This window comes from Populus euphratica, unplaced genomic scaffold (genome assembly GCF_000495115.2).
Source record: "Populus euphratica unplaced genomic scaffold, PopEup_1.0 scaffold2314.1, whole genome shotgun sequence".
In the NCBI taxonomy this organism is placed as follows: domain Eukaryota; kingdom Viridiplantae; phylum Streptophyta; class Magnoliopsida; order Malpighiales; family Salicaceae; genus Populus; species Populus euphratica.
In genome coordinates this window covers 1-5,323 of record NW_011502144.1, presented here as the reverse complement: position 1 = coordinate 5,323, position 5,323 = coordinate 1, and positions in this window count along the sequence as shown.

The following is a 5,323-nucleotide window of genomic DNA, read 5'->3' as shown; positions in this document are numbered from 1 at the left end:
TATTATTATTATTATTATTATTATTATTATTACTGTTGTTGTTATTGTTGTTTTATAATTGTTGTTTATAATTTGTACAATTAACCTCCCTGTGGTTCGACCCCGGTCTTGCCGGGTTATTTATTACTTCGACACTCCTGCACTTGGGAGAAGACATCAATCTTTTAGTCGTGTCAAGTTTTTGGCGCCGTTGCCGGGGAGGTAAGTTCTTGTATAAATTATAGTATTTATTTTATTTTCTCTTTTCACTTTTCTTGTATATAACTTTGTTTCTTTTTATTTTGTTTTCTTCCTCCTTCTTTTGCTTTCTTCTTCTTTTTTTTATTCCTACACGTGCATGAGAGTGTGGTCACGTACATCAAGTGGTAGACTTTGTAGGGTATCCTCATCATTTTCAGAAAATATGGCCGAAGAAGATAATCAATCACTTCATAATGAAAATAATGAGAATAACCGTGCTAGAACACTTAGAGACCACATGAATCCCACAAGAACAAGTGTACCATCATGCATAGTTTTTCCTCCCGATGCATCTCATTTGAATTTTAAGCCAGACATTATTCAACTTTTACCTTCTTTTCATGGCTTAGAAATGGAAAATCCATACTTGCATTTAAGGGAATTTGAGGAGGTCTGCAATACATATAATAATTTAAATTGTAGCATAAACACCATCAGATTAAAGCTTTTTCCTTTTTCATTAAAAGATAAAGCTAAAACATGGCTACAAAATTTAAGACCAGGATCCATTTGTGCTTAGGATGAAATGCAACAACAGTTTTTAAAGAAGTTTTTCCCATCCCATAGAACAAACTCTTTCAAAAGACAAATCACCACTTTCACTCAAAAACCAGGAGAAACATTTTACCAATGTTGGGATAGGTATCGAGACTTGCTTAGTACTTGCCCTCATCATGGTTTTGAAACATGGAGATTGGTAGCTGAAAATGCTCAAAATTGGGACACCACGGGTACTTATAAGGCACTGAGTAAAACTAAACCTCATACATCTAGTGGAGGTATGTACAATCTTAGGGAAGATCATGACCTCTAAACCAACTTTGCATCTTTAGCTAGAAAAGTTGAGGCACTAGAATTGAAAAAGAGTGGTCAATTAAAATCTGTTGAAAACATTGTGTGTCAAATATCTGAAACAAATGAACACTCAACCAATAATTGTCCAACCTTGCCTTCTTTTAAGGAATGTCTTCATAAACAAGCCCATGCTTTAAACAGTTTTCAAAGGGCCAACCACAACCCATACTCACAAACATACAACCCTGGTTGGAGAAATCACCCAAATTTTAGTTGGAAGAGTGAGAACAATAATGCACAAACTTCACAACCACCATTTCAAGCACACCACAATTTCCAAAATTCTCATGGATATGCACCTCCTTATGCTCCACCTCCTAGAAGAAATCTTGAGAAAACATTGCATGCATTCATTGAAAAGCAAGAGACAATCAATACTCAACTTGCTCAAAACATGACAGATTTTAAAGGTACTCTTGCAAAATTAACATCTGCTCTCAATTTCCAAGAGAAAGGTAAGTTTCCATCTCAACCACAACAAAATCCCAAGGGGCAGTACAATGCAAATGCAAGTAGTTCTGGAAGCCAACACATTGATCAAGTCAAATCAGTCACTACTCTTCGTAGTGGTATGATTTGAAGTTGTTGCCATTCAATCTCAAATACTCATTTTTGGGAGAAAATGAAACTTTTCCGATAATAATCTCTTCCAAACTTAATGCACATCAAGAAGGTAAGTTATTACAAACTCTGAAAATGCACAAAAATGCATTAGGATGGACCATAGTTGATATCAAAGGAATTAGTCCTTTGATTTGTACACAAAGAATTTATTTGAAGGAAAATGCTAAACCCTCTAGAGAAATGCAACGAAGGCTAAATCCTAATATGAAAGAAGTAGTGAAAAATAAAGTCATTAAGCTTCTAGAAAATAAAATCATTTATCCTATTTCTGACAGCAAATGGGTAAGTCCTACCCAAGTTGTACCCAAGAAGTCTAGAGTCACTAGGATAACAAATGAGAATAATGAGTTAATTCCCACTAGAACTATTACTGGTTGGCGCATGTGCATTGACTATAAGAAACTTAATTCAATGACTAGAAAAGATCATTTTTCTTTACCTTTCATGGATCAAATCCTAGAAAGAGTTGCAGGTCATGAATTTTATTATTTCCTAGATGGCTATTCGGGTTACAACTAAATTGAAATTGCATTGGAAGATCAAGAGAAGACTACTTTCACATGTCCATTTGGTACTTTTACATATCAAAGGATGCCTTTTGGATTATGTAATGCACCAACCACATTTCAAAGATGCATGCTTAGTATATTTAGTGATATGGTTGGACATTTTCTTGAGATTTTCATGGATGATTTTTCTGTTTTTGGCGATTCATTTGATGATTGTTTGACTAACTTAGAAAAAGTTTTGATCAGGTGTGAAGAGAAGAATCTTGTGCTGAATTGGGAAAAATGTCACTTTATGGTAACAAATGGCATTGTACTTGGTCAGATTGTTTCATCAAAAGGAATTGAGGTTGACAAATCTAAAATCGAGTTAATTGCAAACTTACCAACACCAAAATCTATAAAAGATGTTAGATCATTCCTAGGACATGCTGATTTTTATAGAAGGTTCATCAAAGATTTTAGTGTAATTTCTAAGCCTTTAAGAACCTTCTAACAAAGGATACTATTTTTGAATGGACTGAACATTGTGAAGAAGCCTTTGTTAAACTTAAAAACTTGCTTACTTGTGCTCCTATCATTCAACCTCCCGATTAGTCATTACCTTTTGAAATAATGTGTGATGCTAGTGATTATGTCGTAGGTGCTGTTTTGGGACAAATAAAAGATAAGAACCTTATGTAATTTACTATGCAAGTAAAACTTTAAATAGTGCTCAAATGAATTATACCACTACTGAAAAAGAATTACTTGCAGTAGTATTTGCATGTGAAAAACTCAAGTCTTATCTTGTTGGCTCACCTGTTGTTGTTTTTAGTGATCATGCAACATTGAAATATCTTCTTTCTAAGAATGATTCTAAGGCTAGATTGGTGCGGTGAATTTTGTTACTTCAAGAATTTGATATCACAATCAAAGATAAGAAAGGCAGCGAAAATGTTGTTGCAGATCACTTGTCAAGATTGACAACAGATTCGAAAACTGACATCACACCAATCGATGACTACTTTCCCGATGAGTCTTTACTTTCCGTCTCTACAATGCCTTGGTTTGCTAATATTGTTAATTTTCTTGTTTCAAAACAATTGCCAGCTCATTGGAGTACCCAAGATAAAAGAAAGTTCTTAAACGAAGTGAAGAACTTTTATTGAGATGACCTTTATTTATTCAAATATTATCTTGATCAAATATTTCGAAGATGCATTCCTGACAATGAGGTAAGTAGTGTCATTAAATTTTGTCATTCTGAGGCATGTGGGGGCTATTTCTCATCAAGAAAGACAATTGCAAAAATTTTACAAAGTGGATTTTACTAGCCCACCATGTTCATGGACTCACATGCATTTTGCAAGACTTGTGAGAATTGTCAAAAGTTAGGATCTATTTCAAAACATCACATGATACCTTTAAATCCTATTCTTGTCATTGAGATCTTTGACTGCTGGAGTATAGATTTCATAGGTCCATTCCCTCCATCATTTGGTTTCTTATACATATTAGTCGCAGTAGATTATGTTTCAAAATGGATAAAGGCAATTCCAAGTTGAAACAATGATCACAAAATAGTGATAAAGTTTTTGAAAGAAAATATTTTGAGTCGATTTAGAGTCTCTCGAGCCATAATAAGTGATGGTGGAACATCATTAGGTATGTCACCTTACAGACTAGTCTATGGAAAACCTTGTCACTTGCTTGTGGAACTTGAACATAAAGCTTATTGGGTTATTAAAGCTTTCAATTCAAATTTGGATGATGCTAGTCAACTGTGAAAATTATAAATAAATGAGCTTGAGGAAATAAGAAATGATGCATATGAAAATTCAAGAATTCATAAAGCAAGAATGAAAGAGTTTCATGATAAGAAAATACTAAGAAAAACATTCAATGTTGGTCAAAAAGTCTTGCTTTATAATTCTTGACTGCATTTATTTCCTGGAAAATTAAGATCAAGATGGAGCGGTACTTTTATTGTGAAACATGAGTATCCATATGGGGCCCACGACATCGAGAATCCAAAGAATGACAATGTTTTCAAGATAAATGGACATCGTTTGAAAGTTTACTTTGATAATTTTTCAGTTGAACATGACTCTATTGAATTGAGTGATCCTGTATATAAAGATTGATTTTTTTTTTCATATTATTTTTGTGTATTTTTTTAGTGATTTTTGCTAGTTTCTCTAACCCAGTCAAATGGCGGATAACGGTACTCCATGACTTAAGTCGGTTCTTTCAGTTTCCTACAATAACTGATATCTGTGTATATATTTGTGCAATTCTTTGAAACTCTCTTCCAATTCTCATTTGAAAATGGACACTAATCTTGAAAAATTGAAAATGTATTTTCCTGCTCTGCCTCATAATGCGATTACAAAACTTTATCGTGCTAGATGTGCAAGATTGAGATTGTTAATGAATCATGCAATTCCTAAAGATATTCGCTGGTTGATTGAAGCAAAGGTTCAATTATCAGGTGAGTCCTCTAACTCCTTCATTTCACACATGCCTCGAACAAGTAAAAGCACTTTTGCAAAGAAACGTTGTGCAAAACGACTGAAAGTCTGTCATCGATGTGCTAGATGGACTTGTAATGCACAATGTCATTTTTTAGAAATGGTATCTATAAACCATGAAGATAAAGTACAATTCATTAAGGATGGTTTGAGTAAGGAGTCTTTAGATAATCTTCTATTGACTCTTGAGACGCATCCTAGTGGAGATGTGCATCGTGCAATTCATATTTTATGGCCACTATTTCATAAAAAACATGATCGACTTAGTCTTGGGAATCTGACTAAAAAAGACCCTATTTGCTAGTTTTTAAGAAAACTGGATGGGAAGCCTATCCCAGACCCATTTAGGGCGTTTAAGCCGTTCTTGGACGTAAAACCAAGGGAAGATATGAGCCACAATCATAACTACTGTACATACACATGCTTTTTCAAAAGTAAATGAATAAATAAATAAAGAGAGAGAGTGTGTGAGACTCTAGCTAGCCTACATATAGGTGGTATGATTGCCTTTCTAATTTCTCATCTATAAAATCCTCTCTTCCTTTCATTTCTACTCAACCCATACATTCAACAAATACAAAAGTG